Raw genomic sequence first — 25996 nt, 5'->3', positions numbered from 1 at the left:
AGAATCACAGCATGTACATGTGTCATTTGCTGATTCCTCAGTCAAAACCATCCAGGGAACAGGATTTGTGGGGCTTACTTGTTTTCTAGCCCAGTCACAACCCATCTGAGATGTAGAAGAAAGGTCTGGTCAAAGAGCTCTTGACTCATTCTTCATCCCTTCTCCTAACATGTCTTAGCCTTTGATCCACTTAAATCATGGGGAAGGGTTATGTTCTGTGGTAAAGCTACATGAAGGGAAGACCATATCTTCTGAGTCTTGGCAACTTCTTGATCTTTAACTACAGTGGTTTATTTTCTAAATAACTAATGTTCATTAGCTATTTAATCACATCACTCATGTGAGAGGACACACTATTATCATCACATTGTAAAGCCAGCCAAAGAAAGCAGAGACAGTCTAAATGGCCACCCAGACTTATTTTGGCCATTTTATAATGATTTCCAAGGCTTACATGTCTACATGCTTTTGTCATGACTCACCCAGAGAGGTAAATACTGTGGTAAAGCCTCCCTCTTCTGGAAACATCAGCCCCTCTGTTGCTCAGGTCAATCTTCTTTTGTTCACAACAAACAGCAGAGCCTGGAAAAAGAACTGGAAATGAAGTCAAGATTAAACTTGTGGGATATTACAAAGGGAACTGTGAAAAAGAGGGATATATCTAGAGAAGCAGAGATGGGCACGAGGCGGAAAGGTAATATGGAACATACAAAAGTCATTAAGAAAAGCATTGAAACCTTTCTGAGTTTCCCCACGTGTTGGTGGCAAGGGTTGTGCAACTGGAGCACTTTCTGTGCTGCACATTAGAGGGAGAGAAAATGCAAGAGAAAGACCAAACTAGGCAACAGGTCATGAAAGAGAAGAACATATTATTCTCCATTCATCTGCAGGGAGAAGAGATGCTGGCATTCCATTCTGCTCTAGAGGAAGGCTGGGCACTATGGCTCCTCACTGCCTGGTTGTTGTCACGGTTGGTCACTGCTGTTAAGCAAGTATTAGCAGTTGGCGTGTGTATGGGACTACCCTGTACCCCTCCCTCCCGGGGAGGATATGCCCTGCTTCCTTCTCAGGGCAGGAGAACTGGCATGGCAGAGCCATCGCAGATGGGTGAGCAAAACCACAGCTGGCATTGCAGCTTGCATTTAGACAATTAAATAGCCTGCCAGCAGCCATGCTTCTTGGAAGTGCTCATGCCGTAAATATTTCACTGAGTGTTGCCCATGGCCACTAAATACTGACAAATGCTTCTATAACAAAGGCTTGGTATCTGGACCTCAAATCTCTTCAGTCCCAAACTTCAGCCTTGCTCCCGTTGACTCGCCATAACTCATCTTCACCCTGGTAAGATTGTTTTAGTGGGATTAGGTCAACACAGCTGCACCTACTTCCTGCAGTTCTTTTTATTCTTTCTGCCTTTTTTTCTTTTTTTTTTCTTTTTTTTTGCCTTTATTTCCTTCCCCGCCCCCCCTTGTAGTTCTCAAGGTTTTATTGTTTCCGGAGAATTTAATTTAATAAAAAGACTTGGTTTCTGGTTTCTGGGGTTTGGGTTCTTTTTCAAATCAACAAAACCCCCTACAAACCTGTGCCTCCAGTGAAAGGAGAACTTTCCCTGCCAGAATTAAGTGGAGGTGGTAGAAACAAGGATATTTGAACAAAGAAAGCAGGAGTGATCACTACCCCATCGCTGGAGCACACAGGGAAAGGAGAGAGAGAAATGGAACAGCAGCAATGAGAAATATGCATGCATATTCAGACCCTTTGTCAAAAAATCTTGTGCTGCAGCATTTCAATTAACAAAGTAGGATGGTTTACCTGATAAAATGCTCCCTGTGTGAGTGTAATTACATATTTATGCCCCACAGAGATTTTTTAATTTCTCTTCAGTTTGTTTGCCTTGAAAGTATTTGTCACTGGAAATGTTCTTGATGTGTAATTTTAAGGCAGGGTTGGCCAAATGTGTGTTTTGTTTTCATTTTAGATTTACTTCACTGAAGAAGGATTGGAAGATAATGTATATTTTCAGTGCAAAGAAAAAATTCAGTGAGAGAGGTGATACATCAGCCAGTAGCAGAAAAAAATGCACTAAGTGCTGCTTCAGAAATTTCACTGTCTTTTTTTCTTTCCTCTCTCTTGTGCTTGAAATATATTCTCAGGTGCCTGAAATAGCTTATTGTTCTGCCACTTTCATTTTGTCCTTGCTCCCCAAACCCGCCTGTTGTGTTTCCAGACAGGCAGCCATGAACAGGCAGCTTTTTGGTCATTATTTTCCTATTATTTGAGCCCCTGCCTGAGCAATCCTTGCCTTGGAGTCTTGGTGCTGAGCACCAGTCCACCTCCAGCCAGGCGTTACAGATGTGCTGAAGCCTAAGCGTGCTCCACTGGGTCAGAGCCTGGCAGGGTACGACTGTTGTAAATTCATTGTTGCAGCTTTGTTCAGCCGTAGAAAAGCACAGTTTAGACTTTGGAGAGCTGCTTGAATGCTTAGTGAAGAGCAGAACTCCTAGCTTCCACCAAAACCTAGTCTGTTGTTTGTTTTCTTCCTTCTTTTCCCCAAACTTCTTGAGAAAGGATGGGAAAGGACCTGAAGGTCAAAACTGCACCAGTTTTGGCTGGAGAATGGCCCAACAGAAGCTCACTGCTGGCCATAGAGGTCCATGTCTCTCTAAGAGATTAATAGAGGGGCTTCCTAAAGCCACACAGTAGTTCAGCCAGTGTTTGAGAAGCCACCACCATGTGAACCATTTTACTGAGGATTATGCTGGTTTAACCTTGCATGCAGGGAAGAAGTTTGAGTGGCGTCAGGAGACAAATCTGTGACCACATCCCCTTCCCAAAGACCAGGTACGCTGCACTGGATCGTTGACTGGCACAGGAATGATTCTGCTGGGGCACACAGAGCTTCCAGCTCCGGAGGTGACAAATATCCATATTCATCTCCCAGACCTAACAGGAATTTTTGACACTGGCATGGCTGAATTCATCTTACAGGCCTGGCGGAGATAAAGGGAGTCATGAGGCTGGCTTTGCTTCTTCCTCTCAGACGGATCCCGGAGGGTCATGACTAGCATCTGTTCTGTCTCTTCGAGGATGCACAAGGCGAAGTTGTGTCTTCTTTTTACTACCAGGTTGTGTGAGCACTCCAGGAGCAAGCCTCAGAGATGTTATTCGACTTTGGTGCCTGCCAAACTGTGACACTTCCCTGTCACAGCCAGAATTGTCTTCTCTCCCCCAGCTGTCCTTGATGCCCGTAAAGAAAAGCTCCTAGATGAAAGACAAAGAAGCTGGCTGAGGCCCAACACATGGTCATGGGAACTGATGTTGGGGATAAGAAAAACATGCTAAAATCTCAGACCCTTCAACATACTATCGGGATGACAGTGCTCTATTACAGCTTCTATGCAATGTGGAATGGAGGTTTTTCCCCCCACTTTGGTTACCCGAGAGATGCAAACATCCTTTCAGATACAAACCTGGAGCTGCCACCACTGTGCTGCATCACTGTTTGGTTCCTGTAACACCCAAGGGTGAATGCCAAAGTCCAAGGGAAAACCGATAGGGGTTAACACACAACAGGGAGAGGATTCTGCTGCTGCATGAGCTTTCTGCACCCCTTTAAATCCGGTGCTCACCTGCAAAGCATTCACTGGGCCATTCCCGTCTCAGACGCCGCACCTGTAACCCAAGACGCAGCATGAAACTGAGGCAAGTGCCTGTCACGTGAGCAAAGCCACATCTGACCGCTCAGGCACAGCAAAATTAGGGCTCTGCACCCTGGCTTAAGCCTTCCCTACCTTGTTGGGTGAGATGTGTATATATATATATATATATATATATATATAAATATATATATATTTTTACATATATATATTTATATAGACCCATATAACGCTTTGCAAATGTTTTCCTAGACAAGAAATGCAAGAATTTTCCTAGACAAGACAAATATGATCGCAAGCATCCCCAGTCAAGCTGGTCACCTATTAACTATTGCAAGCTTAGCTGTTAGCAGTAGATGTTCCAGCTTCCAGGGGCAGCCGTTTGGCTCTCACCCAGCTCGACTGCAGCTCCCCTGGAAGGCAGCATCCCAGGGCTGCCAGCCAGACCGGTGCCAGCACAAGGGTTGCTTGGCAGTCCCACTCCGCAGTTTCTGGAGAAAAGTTAGCAGGGGCTGCTGACCAGGCTGTCAAGCATCACTGCACCCCAGTCCTGCCTAGCCCAACCCTCTCCTGCAGCATGGCACTGTTGGGGAGTCCTTGCTCCCTACCACTCTTGAAACACCCATCCCTGAGCTCCCAAAAGCATGGGGACTGCTGAGACTCTTTACATGTGGAGACTTTGACGTTCAGCCTGTAGGGACAGGGGACACCTGTTCATTGATTGTATGATCTCCTGAGATTCCTTCTGGCCCCATCTTTCCATGATTACTCACCACTGCCTGCTGTCAGGATGGCTTTGCGATGCTGGCAGCTGTTTCCCAGCAGCTAGACTGAGGTCAGACACCAGTTAGTTGTTGACACCAATTAGTTCTGGCTTGAATGGCCCAAATGATCTGTTTATGTTGCAAGCTAAGACTACCAATAATGAGAACAAAAAAAAAGCAACCCAAAACAAACCCCACCACCTCTTAAAATGCATCAGCTTCCCTTACTGTCTCAGTAGCACTGTAAGACTCAACACATTATCTGGTCTTATGTTTCAGTGACGTCTTACTATATTATAATGAGATAGCTTACTATGCTGCAGCCACACGTCCGTCTCAGAACTGAAAGGCTGCCCACAAACTTCCAGTTCTAATTCTGGTGTATTCTGCTTCATCCCCTACACTTCTCTTTGGCTTTCTCACCCTGTGTTTTACCCCTTAACCAAAGATGCTCTGTCAGGGGCCCATGTCATTGCTGGGTATGTTTGAGTGCATGAAAAACTCCTGAATGATATTAGTTCCTTTGAGAGGTTTGCACACAACTCCACATATCATCTTAGAAATATCTGCTTTTTTAAGCTATATGGTAATGCACACTGTGCATCTGAGATTAGAATAAGGCCCTGGGGAACAAAAAGCTCTTCTCTTTACAGCTGACAATGCATAGCTTATTTTTATGAGCACTTCATGTTCAAGAGAGTCAACTCCATTGTTTGGCAGCCACAGTTTCAAAGGAAATCTCCAGAGATGGTTTGACTTTGAACATTGCCATTTCTACTTCTGGGGCAGGCATTCACTGGGTGACATTGATCTGGGGCCTGTGTGCCCAAAGTGGGGCTGAGCATTCCAAAACCAGCTGGGGAAACCTCCAGCCTTCAACAAACAGCCTCAAAATTCTAGGGGAAGGTGCACGCACGAGAGGCTGCTCTTGGAAACACCAAGAATATTGCTCAGTTCATGTGGCCTCCTCTTGCTGCTTTGTAACAGTTCATCACTCAACATCTCCTGCCTTCCACTCCTATCCCATAGTCCTCCTAGGACCAGATCCAGCATCCACAGGTCCAAAGGGGAGACTTTCTGAGGTGGGTTTTTGATCAAACCTTTACGCTGTCCTGCTCCTCCCTTTTCATTACCAGAGAGTTTAATACAATTCTTGTGCCTTCTCTTAAGCCACAGTAGGTAGATCAAAAATAATAATAATGGAGAAACACCCTGAACAACTGCAGAAATAAAATGTTGTGGGTTTGGGGTTTGGTTTTTTTGTTTGTTTTGTTTTTTGTTTTGTTTTGTTTTTTTGCTAACCTTACGGTACCTGGAGAGCTGGTCACTCCTGTAGGAAGTGTTTGTACCTCACCTCAAGACAAAGTTTATATATCTGTCTTGTCTCCAGCCTCATCCTTCTGAAGAAACATTGCCTTTTAACTGCATCACTAACACCTGTACCCAAATACCATTTCAAAAGCAGAACAAGTGGAGCAAAATTAAGACAAAGTAAAGAACCTGTTCCAAATGGGCACACCATCAGCACACAGGACAGCAGAACCCCAAGACTGCCCGGACTTAGACTGCCATGTACAGTGTGTTTGTACAGGGTCTACCACTCTCCTGGCTTCATCCTGTCCACTCTCTAGTCTGCCACAATAACAGCAGCAACAATAATGAATTAAGTTCTGCCTGCAGTAGATGTGGCTATTTCATTTTGGCAGCGCAAATGTTGCTAAGTGAAAGCACGTCTTTCTGAACTGCCTTGCTCATGGGAACCATTTAATCATTATAGAGCAATTATAGAGGTCTTTATTCAGTTGTTCCTTAAGTCCTCATTCAGGCAAACCTATTTCAATGGGAGCTGTGCCTGAAAGGGACTCATCAAAACCTGACCAGGAAATGGCCAGTAAGAGTAACCTATTTCCAAGAGAGAAAAACTCATGCATTACATCCATAATGGGTAGCTTCTTATGAATACACCTATTGAAGTGTGTTATATTCATTAAACTCCATTTGGAGAAGAAGGGTAACCTTCCAGTTAACACAATTTCTATGGGCTCGTCAGAGCTAGGTTCTGTTCCTGGCTTTGACATAGACTCCCCCCGTGACCATGGTCACACCACTTCAAAATTTTACCTTGGATTTAGCAAAATAGGCAATAAACCAGGACAGTAGTAAGCATCAGTTTTACTGTATTTGTGGACTGCAGCCCCCAGTTCCTCCTCTGCAAAACAGAAAAAAAAGATAATTTCTCCTGGTTTTTTTCTTTTCTTTTCTTTTTTGTTCACATTTCAAGGCAGGACCAGTCTTTTACTCTGTGTACACCCAGTGCATTGTTCAATGTCTTTGATCGAGGCTGTGCTGTATCACAGAGTAATAATACTAATTGTTACCAATACAAGCAAACAATACTGTGCTTTTGTGGCACATGTCCACTAGGAGCTTGACTGAGACCATCAACATTTCATGTGGGACTTAAGCCCCATTTGAACTTGTCTCCCAAAGCGAGAGTTTACAAACACAATTTAGTCCCTATTTGAGCAGGGCTTTGAAGATGTAAAGTACTAAATTGTGTATCTGTATGTATGAGAGACAGAGACAGAATGTGTAATTTCTTTCTGCATTCAGGGAACACAAGATTTCCTTTTTTCCCTCTTTTTGGAAGGAAGTTTACTGCTGAGACTATTAGAGAAAATGCAAATGTGCAGACTGTTTGTTAAGGCTCCAGGAGAGAAAGCACAGGCAGTTGTTACCATGAGTATTTCTAGGAAAATGGGAAATCTTTGTCTTTAAGTGTATTTATTTAGCTAAAGAAAGTTTGCACAGCTTGTGGAGAATGGTTCTGGAGGAAATTAAATTTCAGTTGCACCTCCGTATCACTCCTACACCTGCCAGTTCTTTTGACCAGCTAGTGACGTCCTGCACCCAGGGCTCTAGCCCACAAGCACATTTGCAATGCTCACCAACGTCACAGATGAGCTGTTGTGCAACCACCAGGGTTTTTTTTCTTACTTTCATGCAAGAAAGAGACAACAACTGTACTTCTGCACACAACAGATTGCCTGCTGTAGCAGAACCCACCAGGAAAGCTCCCAACAGCGTAGGCAGGAAACATGATGAATTTTTGAGGCAGATTAAAAAAAAAAGAAAATTATGAAAATGTTTATATAGGCTGGTATAGATGGATCCATACTGGACACAGCATAAACCAGGTTTGGTCCAGAAGACATTTAACCATATTAGCTTATTAGGGCTTATTAACTTGGACACAGCCCCATTTAATATGTCTACACAGCTTCCAAACTGGATCTAGCTTATGACCAACTCAGCTGAAGGGTAGTTATCAGTGCAGTCTCTGTGGCCACACTTTATTGCACTTCTCTCCACACTTGCCTTCAACCTATGAAATTTCTGGTCCGTAAAACTCACACAATACAGGCAGGTGAAAGTACGTCTTAGAAACAGTAAGCCAGGACTCCAGACGTGAGGTAAACCAAAGGACAGTTGGGTGTCCTAAGGGAGGGGTAGGTTGCAAGGTTTGTGACCAAAGATGGAGGCTTGGAGGAGAGGCAAAGGTCTTTGAAGAGTTTTTTTGGACAAAGAACGTGAAAGAAAATGTGCTGGAGGAGAGGTGTGGTAGAAAGCGAGGTCTGAAAGATGTGCTAGGAAAAGGACCTGGCCACAGAGCAGTGCATTGTGCCCAGCACAAGGTGCACTTTATGAAAGTTAGAAGGTACAAGGAAGCTGGAATTAAAAAAAAACCTACACCACCAAACAACTAAAGAGACAAAAACTCTAACCTTTTACGTGAGTTGTTGGCAAAAGAAGATCTGAGAACAGAAAATAGGCAAGAGATAGAAAAAGGAGGGACATGTGCAGACCTTGACAGTGACCTTGGAAACAGAAGAAATGAGCAGAGCCAGAGGAGCCACACGTCTTTCATGAAAGACAAACGGTGGTCAACCAAACTGCACAGCAAGTTAATGCAAGTATCACAAAGAGTTTTGATGAAAAACACTTTTTAAACTAATTACTTTGGTCCCTCAGTTTGAAACTATTGTTTCCATTTCAAAATATACTTAAATATTATTTTAAAAACTCATTCTAAGAGTAAAAAAAAAAAAATAATCCTTCAAACCACATTGATATATTTTGGCTAGGGCTCAAAAGACCTTTAATTCCACCTAGAGATACTTTTTTCCTTCTTATCAGAATATTGACATTTTTTAAAAAAAACTATGCGACCAAAAGCATTTTTCCCAATTTTCAGTTGTCATCATTGACACCCCCTGCCCCGAAATCCCAGTTACCAGAAAGATTTGTCATCAATTTCCTTGGAAGCACAGCCATTAACCAACATATTAGCATTAGACCCTTTCCTTCCACAAAACATAATCATCTGCTATTAATGTATTCCCAGTAACTGTTCTATAAAGATTCTGGAACACTGAGCCTCAGCAGGTGCAAGTTGATGCAGCTGCACTGTTTTACAGTACCATGATAATTTCACTAAGGCTGATAACTAGCCAGCTCCTTTATATGTTAACGTTCTGATGATAGGATGCAAGTCAGGAACAGCCAGAAGGACAAGCGAGTTCCCCTACTGCCCTCACACATGAGCATCCCAACCACAGGGTGAGAAGGCAGAGACATAACGTCACATCATCAAGGCATTGCCAATATATTACAAATGGAAGGGTCAGATGAATAAAAGTGGCTGTAGATTTGGCTCTCCTGAGAAGTGGTGGGGATCTGGGGGGTGCTTTACTTTTTTACTTTACTTACTCTTGCTTTACTTTCATTTTTGCACTTTAATGTTTTATACATGTCCCAGCTACTAAGCTTTCACTTCCAGGAAACATCTGATGTTCTTCTAATTGGTACAAAATATTTGATACACTGCCTTGAAAAAAAAAATATAAAAATGTTATTTGCATTTCTGCAACACCAAGAAAACCCAGCTGGAATCAGCATCATGTCGTGTTATTTTTCATATAGTGCCAGAGGTAAACTCTAATTCCAAGTTACAACATTAAGCATAAGAGCAGAGGATGGGAGGAACTATAAAATTATAAAAATAAGTTAGTTATACAGCCAACATTAGATTCCAGCGTTATGTTTCATCTGCCTATGTGTATGTGGCTACGTCAAAGCTAATCACTCTGGGTTCTCTCTAAAACCACCGAAGATGTAGTCAATAAAATCAGTAGGGTGCAATTCACTTTTTCTTAAAGTGGCTATCAAAAGCTGGTCAGCTGAGTTGTACCCTAAAAGCATCTTCGCTTCCTGCCAGTGCCCAGGGTGACTGGCACAGCTGTATATGCCTGGTTGACATATAGACACATATGCTCACTTAGCTGTGGACATCTGGGTTAATCTACCCTGGTTCTCTTGGCTTTCCACCCAGGTCCCTGTGCATTAAGCTGTGTTGCCTCTCTGGCACAGGTAGAAGAATCTTCTTTCACTCTGCAGTTTTTTAGTTCAGTTCAAAACAAAGATGTTTCCCTCTCCAATCATCTTGAAAGTGAGAAAAGTGACTGTACATAGAAGCCCTTAATACAAATCCATAGGACTCTGAAGAACTGCAGCAACTTATTTTCGCATTAAGGGATCTGTGTTTTACTTTGGTTTGATTTTTACAGCTCATGTGCGCACACACTCAGCAAGCACTGGGGGCGGGGGGGGGTGGGAAGGAAAAGAAAAGCTATCTTCAGTAGTGTGATAACTTATTTTTCCAGTGATATTTTTCCCCCCATCTCAATTTAAAATGAATCAGATCTGGATGGAGGAATACCACTTGCTGCTTTATGTACATACGTACTGTGCCGTGTGTGCTTCTATACAGGTTTTGGGTATGTGTGTGCATTACGAATATATTAATGATCTTTTCCTGGTTTATGAGGTTTTAGTAGATAAAAAGGATAAATGTAGTGTGCTTATACACAGCAGTACACTGGGATTAAAAAAAATGCATAGCTAAGAATCTTCTTAATTAACTCATCTTAAGAAAAGAAATTCTTTCAAACACCATGCAGAATTAAGACACATTCAGGCAGGTTTCTTGGAGACCAAAGTTGCCGACAGATGCTAAAAGGAACCAACAAATATTTCCAGCGAGTTACCAACCTAACCTAATCTGTTTAATTGTGTTTGTAAATTCATGAGGCACCCAACCGTTTATCCAAATACCACACTTCTGTGGATCAGGTCCTAAATTACGATGTGTGTGGCATATTACTTCAAGTACTAGACTTCGTTAAAGATCAGTCGCTTTCCTTATTAACGTCCACTCCTGCAGAGATGGAAGCTTCTGTTCAGAGGCACTGCGTCCTCACAGATCCCAGTGGTAACTTCCGTGTTTAGCAAAATCATCTTTTGTAGTAATTATATTTTCCAAGAGAAAGCAAAAGAAATCTGTAGCCTTCCCAAAATATTTTATTTCACTATCCTTTAGCAAGCAGGCTTACCCTGGTTAGATATAGCCAACAGAAGAAACTGATATCCAGAATTACCTGTATGAACATGGAAATAGTGTTGTGAAGAAGGGAGAGAGACAAGGAAAAAAGGATTTATACATGGATATTCTATTCCATTTATACTCTACTAGAGACATACTGACATGCAGTCTTGGATGTGTCTTTGTGGCATGGAAATGGGTTTATTTCAAATGCTAGCCAAACAAGAGCGAACCATTTGATGATACATATCCATCACAGGCTTCCTTAGAAATAACGCTCAGAGAGGAACATAATTCTCAAACCTCATCTTGCCTCCGAACTCTTCTCCTCTCAGGGGACATAGCCTTCAAAATAGGAGAGGCCCAAACCAAACAGACCTGAGAGCTAATGTTTCACCACAAAATACAAACTCAGTTTCTAAACTAACATCCTACTATACAGAAGAGCTAAGAGCCATTCATCTGATATGGAAACCATTGGCATTTTCCACTGAGCACAAGCACGACATGGCAGGCAGTGACGGAAATAGCTCTTACTCATACAAGGCTGTACCCTTCTGGGTCTTTTTCTGGGGATAATACTTCATTCTGGGCCACATCCAGCAAGTCAAGTTTGCCCACGTAGTTGGCAAATGTTAATGAAATATTTTTAGTAGTACTTCACAGCTAATTCATCATTTTCCTAAGATGTATCTAATGAAAAAACACTCTTCAGAGCATGATATCCCACACCATCAACCAGCCCAATGAAGCTGCATTATTTAATTCTTTCTTTTGTTATACCCCCAATATATGATCACTGTCAAACCACCACGCAAGAAAGGCCATCCCAACTGGATATTTACAGTCCAGCAGAATGTGCCATAAATATTTTTAGAGCACTTTGGTCACTTTGGAGGGACTTGAAAGAGATTATACTCTTTGCTGCTTGAACCCCACAGGAACTGCTTGATATGATACAGACTTTAGAAGGTGGTTGATGTCTTGGTGTGCAAGACTGAATATCTATTTTTTCCATCTGATTAATATAAGGAATCCACACCTACCCCATCCATCTACAGAGTCTCTCCCTCCAGTTCAGTTAGTGATAACCACAAAAATGCTAAACAGAACAAACAAGGATTTACCCTAAAGTAATCTGCAGGTGCCACATCAGCCAATCTTCCCTTCAGAAACACATACAGAAAAGATAACACACAATATTTAGCAATCCATTTTTCCATTCTGTTTCATTACCACCTCAATGGAAAATATACATATATGGAATATATATATATAAAAATATGTGTGTGTGTGTATATATATATACACACACACGTATGGAATGGAGTGAGGGCAGGAAGAGTGAAGATACAGGAAAACATAACATTTAAGTCCCTATAGTCAAGCTTATTGCTGCATAATCAGAAAGAGAAGTAAATCCAAGAATGTGCAGAAATTCCGAGCTGAGATCAAAACTAGAACTTGTTTTCCTTCCCTAAACATTGTTTGACTTCAGGGCATTGTAGTCTTCCACCTTCTATGTGTCCTCAAAAAACGAATACAAAATTGAACTGTGTAATGGGAACAGGTGTCAGTAATAAAGCTTAGAAACTCTATTTGTCCTCATAAGAAATTGTCATCTCACTACATAAGTACAGCCTGGTACTGTCGATAAATATGAACAGCATTTTGATAAAGATAAATTATAAAGCAGTTCTTTGGTCTTCTAAAGAGACTGGGTATTGTGGGCAGCTGTTTGGCTGCCGCAGCTATGTTTAATGAGATTTATGCACAAAATTGTTTGCACGTTTGAGTGATATATTTCACAATGGCACTGAAAACAATTGGGTGTTGTGGGATAAGTACCTTTTACAGTATATCAAGGTCAAACCTTTTACTTGATGTACTTAACTAACCATGTAAAATATTACATCAGCAAGCCTATGAGGCACTTAGAGATATATTCATATTTGCATAATGTCCTCTGTAAGTTAGTCTGCGGTCCTTAAGGGTGTTTAGAATAACTGCATGCAAGAATATACTTAATCCAATCTCATTTTAGCTTTTGCTCTTTTAAGATTTCAAAATTAATAAATCCTCCTGATACTCCAAATTACCATGAGCTTTTATAAGCATAACTTTGTAACTTTAACCCATTTATGAACATACCCTACAGGCATATGTACTAATGAATAAGAAATAACATTAGAAGTTTAAAGATGGTCTCTTTATGAAGTAATGTAAGAAAATCCTGTTAGCTGGATCAAGTACAAAAGTGTGATTTCTTAAAAATAGAAAATCCTTCACAAAATTACTTGTAATTACAATAACCAAAGGATAAAAAGTAAGAATAGTTTAAGTATTGTGCATTATTTAACTTGGTACATGAAATATGTTTTATGTATATGTATGAAGCATGCAAATAGAAATCTGATCTAAAGTGTGCTTCCATGGCTATGGGATTTTAATTTATTTATTTATTTTCTATTGTGCTTGATTGCTGTCAAGAATACTGACAGATAAAGGATTTCAAATTACCTTAAACACTTGGTGTTTCTTTAAGTGAATTAAGCTCTTCTCTTGTTTGCCTGTAAGACATTTGGAAGAGATGGGGAAAATCTCCCTGGTCAAAGGCTCTCTCAGCATCACACAAGTTCTCCAGGATCCACAAGCTAAACACCTTCTTTGGAGAACTGAAAAAATGAAAACTCATCACAATAAATGGGTCAGGAAGTGACATTTCTCCTGCTTGCCATGGGGTTGAAGCAGCAACCGCTGCCTGCGCACCACCAGGAGTCATTACAACCCATTGAATGAAATAGCCTGGTGACCACATGCCACGAGTAGGAGAAGGGGACTGAGTCCCAGACACTGATTCTGGTGGCTTAGGGGAAAAAAAAGGCCATCTGGGAACTACATGGAAGCGGGAAATAAAGGTTCATTTTGCCCACCACCTACTTAAAATGGGCAGAAAAAGCCCAGAGCATCTCTTGCTTCCCCCCACCCCTTCCCACTTCAAGTTAAACATTAAGTGGCCAAACTACAGGGACCCTCCCCTCTCCCAGTTATTACTTATTATGATAATCCATTTTGTTCTGTTCCCCGATCAGCCTTAATCACTATTCTCCTAGCACAAAATAACTAAAAAAGGGATTTTATCTGGTATGAGCAGTCAGTGTGTATCATCAGAGCTGCTTTAGATCAATGGAGCTATGATACTAAGAAAAGCTGAACAGCTGGCCCTGAGACCTTAGTGTTCCCAATAGATTAACTCTGTTGATTTCCTAAGAGTGGCATTTCAGCATATCGAGAATGTATTGCTTTCAGAAGGAGGACAGGTGCAAGTCCCAGACGTCAAAGGAGTCACCCTTTTATTGTAAGGAAGCTGAAGTGTATTGACAAGTCTCACAACGAAAGCCATTTCATTCATCACATGTTGACTTTGGCAAGTTTTTGCCCTGCTCAGTGGAGCAAGAACAAAATAAATTTAAAGCAATGACAACCAAGATATTGCCAGGTGGGTGTGCTGTAGAGATGCTCTACCCCTCTTCCACTGGATGTCACTCTGACATTGAGCCGAATTCTAGACTTTCCACAGACCAAAGTGGCTTTGTTCAGGGAATAATGCAAGAGCTGAAGGAGAGAAAAGCTAAGTGACTTCTTATTAAAGCAGCTTCAGATACCCAATAACTCTTTGAGAAGTGGGATCGTGCTTTGTCACAGGGATTGACGGGGCAAGACAGCACATAAACAATAATTGTTCAGCCTTAGCAAAACAAGGCTGGGAGGGGATAGATCTGCTGTAAATAAATATGTAGATGTAATGCCTGGAGGGAGAAACTACTGAAGCTAAAGGACAGCAAGGCACATGAGTGTAGGAGAACCTTGATCTTATTGAGACTGGAAATTAGAGGAAGGTTTCGAAGTGTAAGATCAGAGAGGGCATGGAATTGCCTAGCTAAGTGGACAGTTCTCCCTCTCCACTCAAGAAAACAAACCACAGATAGGATTAAAATGGACCTTGATCTGTTTATGAATGGCATTTCATCACTGTATGGGACACGAGATGACCTAACTCTATGACCCAGGAGGTCTCTTCCATTCTTCCGTTAGCAGCAGCACCTCAGCCACTACCCACCTCTACTGCATTCTAAGGCAAAGGATTTTGTATGAGGGACAGTTCACAGCTGGGAATGACTGGAGCTATTTCTGCCTCCTGGTGTTCCCCTGCCTCCTCTACACTTTCTCCGTCACACACAACATGAGGGGACAGTCAAACAGGACTAAAAGGCGTTCTGAACTGGGCAGGTTTCATAGCAACATAGACAAAATCACCAGGAACTGTATTTATCTCAAGTCGTTAATATTTGATCTAGTCATAGGACTGAAAGTGAAGACATGCACTGTACAACACTGTTAGAGATGTTACCTGTGATATCCCAGCAGATTCTTTAATAGGGGCAAGTTTGTTTCCAGAATGATTTCAGATCACTTCCCTCGTGAAGACTCAGAGGTTCTTGGAGGTGATGGTTTAGATGCTCTCCACACTCCTCTTCCCCATCTGCCATGAGACAACTGAGTCTGAGCACACAGGGTCAGAGGTCTTCAGGCCACCTTCTGCTTTCCTTGTGCAAGGCTGCACTGGACTCTGGCAAAGCTCCTCTGCAACAGAAACATCTGGATTCCCACATCTTTGGCCTCTGGCAGTGCATCTCATCTGCTCTGACAGCATGAATGGCCAGTGCCCTTACAGCTCCTGTCCTCCACAGCAATTGCACAAGGGATCCCTGATGTACCTCCCCCTGGTTCTCCACCTTTCCAGGCAGGCTATTGGAAAGACAACCAACTAAATTGTTACCCTAGTAATGAAGAGAAGTCCCATTCACAGAGAAATTCACGCCATATCATTAGAACTATAATTAAGAGTCTAGTCACCTAGACCACCATGTCTCTGCTCTTGTAACCTACATTATCATCATCAGAAGTCTTCTCCTGCCCTTCACAATCAGCTTCCACCAGAATGGCCTGAAGAAATGGCAGAATATGGGTCAGAGTCTGGATAAGCCTATATAGCACACTAACCAAAGGTAATAATTCAGGCAGCTTACATACCCATGCCAATAACAGTTGTGAAAGGGAATGATTTAACAAAAACACTGTTAGTTTCCTAACCACCAAGAACAAAAAATAAAAATCAACTACTCTGCCTCCCGTTTGTGATCATGGATTCTCATGGATCATTAACCCGACCTTGTAAATGGCAGTCAAGATCAGGCATCTGGAGACTACCATCACTAATGCTAGAAAAAGACCGAATTGGAATGCAGAAGGGCTTCATGTTCCTATACGGATGGTTGTATCTGGATGTATACTATGCAAACCCCACCCCTTCCCTTCAAAATACAGCATTGATAGGAATTCCAAGTTCAGGCTGTGTGCCTGTAGAAGGTCTAATAGGAAAGTATGAAAAAATGTAAGAACAGCCAAATATAGTGAGCATAATAAAACTCAAATTGTAGCAATAGAATGCAAATGCTAAGTGTGACTGAGGAATGGCCAGTTAGGTGTCTCTGGGAAGGCCATGTTACAGGTATTCATCCTAGTGAACAACCAGAAGACAAAAAAATAAAATCAAGCATTTAAAAAAATTCAGAGGTCCATGAATTTTTACAGAGAACTGCCAGTATGTCCTTGCCAGAGAGAAGGCAACAACTTTTAACAGCAAACAAAGGTTTCTAGTGTCCACAAAACCAGGAGAAAAAACACCTTGCAATAGAAAGACTATTCTTTAAATCCAATAATAATAATTACTGTCCACAGAATATACCTATTTGTGTTGACTGCGTACATAAAATTATTGTGCACTCAGTGTCAAACATACAGAGAAAAATGTCACTGAACTTCAGCCATATGACAAGTTTGCAGTTACTTTACCACCGTATTACTGAAATTATCAAGGAAAGAAGAGTCTGACATTCCTAAATTTCTTAAAGGATGAATAATTTAATTTAATTCCCATGCAGAATAACAGATTTACTTGTAAATGCTCAGACTTTCATTCTGCACTCAAGGTAAGCACCCTGGCTTTGGGGAAGAAACACTGTATTTTCTTTTATAGACAACAGTATGTTTGAGACAACCCTTCAACTGTAAATCTCAATCCCCCTCATTTATCGGGCCATCACTGATGCCTCCATAACAGCAGAAGTCAGAGATTTGAGAGTTTTGAAAGGGTTTAAACACACAAGTCCCATTAGACTCATGGGAAGTGTAAATCTTTCAGGCAGCTCTAAAATATTTGATTCTCATTTCCTTCCCCCTCCCTCTGCATATTTAAAGAGACTAGACACAGTCCTGGAGAACAGCAGCAAGCACAGAGGAGACTCCATTACCATCAGTGTAAAGCAAGGTAAAACAAGAGAATTGGCTTTGCATGGTAGGAAAGTTTAACAAAAGGCACTTGGAAGTGCCATCATGTTTGCTCTGCATGTGTAGCTGTCACACATGGTATCAAGTGATTCATGTTGCAATGCCATGTATGTACAAGGCAAAGTCAGCTGCATATAGTGGCTGGCCAGAGATGAGACTGCTTCTGAAAGACTGCAAGTTACTACTGAATATAACAAGAAAGCTAAGATTTAAAAGCTGAAGAAAGGAAAGAAATTCATCCCATTTCAATTAACTGGGAAGGCTGAATGGGAATATTTACTCCCAAGTAGCACTAACAGCTTCAAGTCTGATTCTCCTTTAGGGGACAGAAAGTTTGATAAAAATGCAACACCCTGGTGCTGATTATGATAAATGCTCATTGAAGACTTATTTTGGTGGTGATAAGGAGCTGCATGACCTTGTGGAGACCCAGTGCTCCAAGGCAGACACTTGCAGTGGCAGCAGCCACACCTCCATACAGGAGCAGCCCTTCTGCAGAGAAAGCAAATAAAGAAATGAGCTCAGCTCTGACACAAAACATCTTTTAACTCAATTACTGTTTACAAACACAGCCGTGCTCCTGTCTGGGGAAGCAGAGCCCAGTTACTGTCAAACTGGATAATGAAATGGAAAAAGGGAGGGGGGAAGAGGAAAAAAAAAAAAAAAAAGGCAAAAAGCTTTTACCCCAGCATCCCTCCTTTTCCTAGCCCTGGTCATCCAGAGAAACGCCTCCAAATCCCACCTGGAGATGCAGAGGGGATTGGCCTCCCAAGAGGAGCAGGCAACATAAAAGTCTGGAATGTACTCTGTCCTACACCCATCACGGCACAGCATTTGAATATTGGATTTAGTGTTGTGCTTCCACAGATATAAAATTAGGCCGACAGAAGTCTGGATTCAGGCCCTTGCTCCATACTGCTAACTTGTAGAGAGCTGGTAGCCAAAAGCATTTGGAACGGTTGTCTCTCTCCAGATGCTGCCATTCATTTCTGTGGGAACAAGACCACTTACATCTAATTACAGTTTCTGCTCAAATTAACAGGACAGAAATGACAGCAAAAAACCCCCAACAAACTTCTCTGGACTAACTGGGAGACCTTTTGTCAGCAGGGCTTATAAAGCAGTTGACTTTCAAAACACACCGACTTTTAAGTAATTTAAAGTTTACATGTTTTGACTGCTCAGTTGTCTCATCAGCATATTAAAGCAATAGCAGAAGGGAGAGAAAAGAGACAGTTTTATTAAAGAGATCTCCTGCTTGTGAAAGATTTGTTGAACGACCATGTAGTCAACTGCAGAACTGGGAGCACCACGGCATAAAAGATTTTGTTTTCATTCCAGATGCCAATTGCACGTTACATTATATGATGTGGACCAGAAGTTACACAGATACATATTCTCACCGATACTGCTTATGGACTGAAACATATGTATGTAGTCTTAAACATACATACACACCTGTGGAAATCGGTCTAAATTCCACTGAAGGGTAAGAAAATCTGCAGTTTTCAGATGAGAAGCAAGCCACCCACGTACACCTCTCTTCTTTGCATTATATTTACCATTGGGATCATATTAATAGTACACTGGTCGTGGAGTATTTTTGCCCTCCCAAGTCCATAGGAATTCTGCTATTGCCTTCAGCTGGACTGTGTTATCATCATAGGCATTGACTAACCTTGCTTAGACTGGTCCAGCCACAAAGAGGATGAAAATAGAGGAAAGTGTAAGGCTATGAGGTTCCTTCCCTCTGTTTCATCAGGCAGTACTAATGCAGCAGCTACAGTCCCATAAGGGGTCTCCACATCCTGCTGATGAATCGACATCCGACTCAGGTTTCCTCCCTGCCAAACAGGCAATTTGCACATGAAAATCATTCTGTGCAATTTTTAAATCATTGTTGATTTATTTATTCTGGTCCAACCTTGGATAGCTGCTGTCTCTCTTAGATCTCAATCAATGTGTGGTAGATAAAATAATCTGTATCATTCCAAAAGAGGGGGTTACATCAACCTAGTTAATAGCTTATACGTTCGATGGAAAAGTCTGTTCTTTTTAAATGTAAATTCATCAAAAAGCAGGTTCTTTTGCAGTTCCTTGCCAGCAGTGTTACTGCATTTGGCTATTACATGGATGCCTAAGTGCAGCCCTGTTCTAAATACGAAAGAGGGACACAGAGCAACGCACAGCTGTCATAGAGTGTAGGAACACACATTGCCCCACTTACTAATAAAGACCATTTAACAATTTATAAGCTCTGAGTGAATCTACACCTGATACATGCAGCCATATACAAGCAAACACTTAGCAGCTCAGAACGAGGAAATTAGGGACTTGAAAAGGAATGGACGAATAACCATGCACAGCAGTTGCTGCTAGATATGAGCCCTTTGTCTGATGTTACAGGTAGGTAAGGGCCAAATACAAGCAATGAATTACACTTTACAGGACACCCATAACCCATCTTAAGACCCACACCACTGTCAAAAAAAAATGCAATTACTTTGTAGCTGACTTGCAACACACCAGCTCCTAAATTTTCCAAGTTATTTCTCCCCTACATTTCACAACTGTACATTTTTAAAGGATCTGATAGCCAGGTCCAGCTCCTGACTTGCCCCAAGGGGCAAAGTAAAATCACAGAAACCATCAGACATCCATTTTGTATGTGCCAGTTGTGAAGGCAGCTGATTTATGGAGCAAGAATTTACAGACTGCAATACACAGAATTTGATTTTCCTTCTATTTCAACAGCAGAGCCCTTAAGGCACACAAAACTAAAAATTCTCTAGAAATATGGACTTCACCTCACACTGGATAGACTTTAAGAAACATTTCAAACCTGAGATTAACAGAAGAAAAGGAGGAAATACTACACAACGTGGATCTAGGCCACATTCATAGGAAAAACATGGGTTAGTTTTAACTGAAGCTTTTCTCCCCTATCCCACCTTTCCTTAGTAGAAAGGAAGCCTCTCCATTTTCTCCCACTTAATCATTCCAAACACACAGACACGGTATTTCTGCACATTATGCCTGTTTAAAAGTGATTTTAAAACAAGCATTGTAAAATCTATTGGACATGCATAGAATTCCTTGCTAAAGGTCCAGCCCAATTTCCACCTAAGTTGGTCCTTGGAGTTCAACGGCAGTTGTGTTGGACCTTTAAGATGAGATTTTCAAAAGCTTCCCAGTCTACACAGTCAGTAAAGCTTGTGTCTGAGCCTGATCCTTAACTCAGTAGTCATCTGCACAGTTGCCCTCAATGCACCTATAGTTTGATGCTTGAAGCCCTTCAGGAAGTGTAGAAGAACCACCAGCCCTTTTGGGGAGCTGCGAGGGAAGAGGATGAGAACTGCTTCCATAGGCAGTACAGTAGAAGCTCAGGCTGAATGAACAGCTTCTCAGGATGCTCCTCAGCCACCTGGCTGGTGATGTTAATTCCACTGTTAAACTTTGCACTGAGGGGGACTGCAAGTGCTCACATGGTTGGTGACAGCAAAGCAGGAACTTAAAAATTCATGAGCTTCTTCACAATGGAAGCACTGTTAACTAAAAGTACATGAGTATGGCCACTAGAGCTGAAACCACTGCATGCTTAAAATTAAGGTATGTCCACCTCTTCTGCTGAACCTAATGTCCAGAATCTCCCTAAAAGTCCTGTTTTCCACAGAATCAATATCCCAGCCTACCCTCCAGGGAGATTCCATGGAGTAAGGAACCACAGTAGTTGTTTGGAGCTGTAACTCCATTTTTATGTATTTTTTAAAACAAGTTAACATAGTTTTAGTTTCCTGGAATTAAACTCACACTGGTAGTTATAAGAAGAAACCAATTGGTATGAACCAGGTAAAAGAGAAAAGAAACCTATCCTCAATCTGCTAAAAGATTCAAAGTTATTTTGTAAGGGACTAGTTAAACATTGGGGTTTTTTTTTTTTTTCTAGTAGAAAAACCACAGAGCATTGAAGTTGTATGACAAGGAAACAGACAACCATCAATTTATGATCAGCTTGCCCCATCCCCGCCTTTCCCAGAAGAGATTTCTTTCTAGCCAAATATTAGGGATATTGTTGGCTGGTTCCAAGGATAATTTCCTGGAATAACAGCCACTAAGTTGTCAGGTTTAAAGCTTTATCTAGAGGGAACACAATAGGGAATGTGCAACCGAACAGATTTTTCACTTGAGACTCATTCCAAGAGCTGCAAAACTACAACAGTTTCCAAAATGTAGGACAGACTTCCTCAGGTTATTGCCTTACACACATGTCCACACAGCCAACAATTAAAAATTCACAAGAACATCTTGTCATACAGCTCAGCATTCAACTTGCTTTCCAGTCGCTGGACCTAATCTTACCTTGAGCATCCCTTATCTCAGAGGAAGCTAGTCTTGCAGTTAAGACTGGACTAGGCTGCAAAGTCACCAGAGTTCAAGTCCTGATCCTGCTTCTGAGTTTTGAAAAACTTGCTTAATCCCGCCAAGATACAGCTTTCCATATGCAGAATGGGGATAATACCACTTTGCTTTTGGTTGTCTGTTCAGTCTCTCCAGATACCTAGTTTTTTAGGAAAGAGTTTCTTTTTGCTTTGTGGAGCAGGACATCCAATGCCGTTGGAGCCCTTAAGAAATGTAGCAATATTAGTGAAAGCTAGTGAAATAACAAGGTAATGCCAAAGGATATAAAGGCATACGCAGCTTTTAAAGCCAGCATAGACAAAAAGCTCTCCAGAATGTTTTAAACAAAATTGAGCTTGTCCTGAAGACCACAGTTCAGCTACATCATTGCTTCTCAATATGGTTCACCACTTAAGAACTGTTTCTTCTCTCACCCTGGTATAAGGCTCCTGGATCTGAAGGGATTTCATCTCTAACAACGTTTATTGCATGAACACCAGAAAGGCATCACTTCAGAAAGAAGTCAGTTTTGTGACTCCTACCCTGACAAAAGCTGAACTGTATTTCAACCTACAACTGACAGGCTGATGGAGAGACTTCAGGATGAAATTCTCTGGCTAATATAAGCCACAGCTCAGGACAGATGATCATAGTAGATCCTGCTAGTCTTACAAAAAACTGGCTAATCCACTGTGGCCAACTGTCAGCTCAGGCTTATGAGCAAGCAGTGATTTCTTACTGGATCAACACAGAGGCCACTCAAGGACTAGTCATAGGGAAGCCTCTACAATATTGATGAGCAAATATCGTCCCAAATATTGCAGGCCATTCAATGACTTTTTTTTGCATATCAGAAAAAGGGATGTGTTTGGAAGAATACAGCCTGAAAATCGTTCACCCCATTCCACTAAGCCTACTAAATCATCTGGAGGTGTCCCAGTTAAGCAGAAGTACAATACCTATTAAGTGGCACTCATTGCCACTAAGCATCGTTGGACTTACATGATTTCCCTTGTAGATGTCTGGATTAAGTGATTTTGCCAACTAAGCACCTCCTTTTTCTGATTCAGCAGAGCATACTGAATCATACTTATTTTACTGCTTTATATATTTCAAATAGCATGAAAACTGGCTGGTTTTGTGGAAATTAAAATACAGTTTATCTGTTGCACAAGTTTTCAATACATGTGAGCTCCCAATGCATGTGGAATACATTTCACCCCATCTATATATACAATCCTGCATTATGTATATAGTGGTTTTCAGAGGGCAGCAAACAGCCTTCCCATGCACTTACCCTGGTCTGATAACATTCTTATGAAACAGAAATCATATGCTGAACGTTGGAATAATGTCAGCGCACAAAGGAAGGGAAAATAAAATAAAAGCAAAATCCAGGCACCTTGAAGCAAAGCTCTGAGAAACCGTCTGTCTCAATGGAAAATCCTACGGCTGGTACATTTGGCCGCTTTCAGAGCGTAGTTCAGTGAGTAATGCCTCTTTCATTGGACACTCAAAGCTCTAGAGTCACATCTGTTTGCGCTGGCGTGAGATTGGCACGCTGCTCCCGCTGATGAAAGCTGAAGCGATGGTGCCAACCTACAGGGAAAAGCATGGCTTTCAGGATTTTTCCTTTCTTTCCTTTTGCTGCAACTATTCTCATACAGTGCCAAGGCAGCGAAAGAGGCAAGCGCACACCGGTTTTCTTTGGAGGATGAGGGGAATGGAAGGAGGAGGGGGTGAGGAGTGCGATGGGGGAGAAAGGCATCTTGCCTGAAAGCTGAACCTGTCATAGAGTTCTTTCTTTTTTGATGATAACACAACAGGTCAACGACGAGCCGGACCATGGAAGGCAACAGAAGTTGTGCCATTAACTCCTCAAAGGCAGCTTCAGTCCCTGTGCCCCTGTGTGGTAAGCACACACAGCCCTCAGCCTTGAGTATGTATTTGCCCAATATTTAGAATACAGTCTTTAGAAATTGCTTCCTTTTCAGGTGAGGCAGATCAAGCACTCACACAGGCCTTTACACTCACAGGTTTGACCCAATGAAGCATTTAGGCACCGATGACTTAGGCAATGCAAAGCCTAACATCCAGACACCTGGCCCCAAGAGACCCTACAGCTTCGTGATGCATGCCTAGGTTCCTTTATCAACAGATGGGGATAGCTGGAGGCCTCTGAATTTGGCTGATGAGTCTTTTGCAGCTCATGCTTAAAACAGTAACTCTGTCACTTTTGTTCAGTGTGGACCAAACAACTCACACTTCCATCTTTCTCCATCCTTTCCTGAGAGTAATCAAGGAACAATACCCACACAGGCTAATCTATAGCCTGAGAGATGCAGAGTAGGTCCAGGCTGCTACCTCCACCATGGGACAGCAGGGATGTGTCAGGGATATGCACTTTATTTCTAGGGAGGCTCGGATTAATAGGAATTGACACTATGGCCCCCAATTTGAGTCCTAAAATAGGGCTCATCTAGGAATAAATGTGGGACCCAGGACTCGACTCTTCTGATGAAGCAGAGGCTGCAAGTTGTTTGAAACTCAGGTTTCAAACATCAGGTGGAAAGCAGGGCCAAGAAAACACCACACACCCTACCTGTCAAAACAGCATCACCAGAAGGAAAATGGCATGATTCGTGAGGCCATATCTCAGGGAGGTTTCCAGTGTCTCCACAGGGGAAGATTAAAAGAGAACTTGGAGTTGCAACAGAACTGAGATTTCTGCTAGCTCATTCTCACGCCTTGTAAAATACCTGAGAATAATTAAATCTGTTCCTTTTCTTTAATTAGCTTTGGTTCTCATTAGAGCAGTTCACTGCCATGTCTTTATTTACTTGATTATATCTCCTCCACACCTTTGCCTTCCTTCATTCACCTAATCTTAACATCTCTCTTTTCCTTCCCTTAAAGCTCTTTATTTTAATGCTTTGATGTTATATTGGCTTCCTCCCCACACGCTTTGTTTAAAAGAAAAAGATAGAAAATCTATACACAAAACAGAAGTCAACTACGTCTTGACAAATCACGCTTTTAAAAAGTCAGAAAAAGCAGATTTAAAGATGAAAGCTCATTCTTAACCCAGCTTCCTTCTTTAGAGACCTTAATATGATCTCTTTGTGTAACTGCTTGCCAATTAATTCAAAATACAATGCAAGCTGCAATTTTGCATAGAGACATGCATTCATTAGTTTTGTGGAGAGTATATAGTTTTCAGACTTTGATTGATTTTTAAATCTCATTGAGATGTACAGAACAAGACATCTTTTAAAGACATCAATTGTCCAAACAACTACTGTTTAATTCTACAAATTTACAAGAAACAGATGTTTTTCACATGGGTGGAAAACAGAGTTACCCTAGAAGAATAGTAACAACATTTAATCTTAGAGCAGTGACAACTCCTGTTCAAGTTACGACCTACATATGGAGAAAACAGCAGTTCATCACCGCAGAGTTTGCCTTTCTCAACAGATTGCCAACGCTTATAAGCTGGGGCCATGTCCCAGGCTATGAAAGATCAGATTCCTGAATATGTAAGATTATAACCTGTAAACGTTGTAGTTATCACTTCCACCCTCTTGAAGATGCCCTTGCGTTGCACCTATGGTATAAGGACACGTGCCTTTACAGGTAGACACATACCTAAAGCCAGCCCAAACAAACACAGGAATATGAACGTTTTTCCCCACCAGTTCTGCTTGAGAAATACACATCTTAAACTGAAGAGACAGTAATTGCAGGGACAGAGGCTGAACAGGTTTGAAAGGCCTTTCTGATTTCATACCTAAATAGCGATACTACCCCAAAGTTGTTCAGCTGATCCTTCGTACAACAGCTTGCTGGCATACTCTGAAATACAAGGAAAGATAACAAGAAGCCATAAGCTGTGGAATATGTTGCTAAGATTTACTGGCATGTGTTTCAGGTACCCAGAGTATTCATTAAACAGGAAAGGGTTTAATTGAGCTCAACAGATTTAATTTTCAAGAATTCCTGGGTGGAATCAGGAGTCCAAACCCCGACGCCTTTCAGATCTTTCCAATCCTGACTTATTGAAAGTGCTTCGAAGCCACTGACCTGCTTTGCTTCCAGCCGAAGCATTGTTACTGAACAATGATACTGCAGCAATATGCTGCAGATCCAGCCTGAGGTCCCATCAAAAATGGAGTCACTGCCTGGAAAACGTGACAGATATCCAAATCCTGGTATAAACCAAAGTATTCCCTGAATTTTTAACATGTAAATGGCCTGAAGCATCAACCATGGTCCCATGGTGTCATTTTTAACAGGACCAGGTAGGAAGATGGCCAGAATCTTTC

The sequence above is a fragment of the Falco cherrug genome, chromosome 7 (genome assembly GCF_023634085.1).
Source record: "Falco cherrug isolate bFalChe1 chromosome 7, bFalChe1.pri, whole genome shotgun sequence".
NCBI classification, from domain to species: Eukaryota; Metazoa; Chordata; class Aves; order Falconiformes; family Falconidae; genus Falco; species Falco cherrug.
This window is presented reverse-complemented; position numbering follows the sequence as displayed.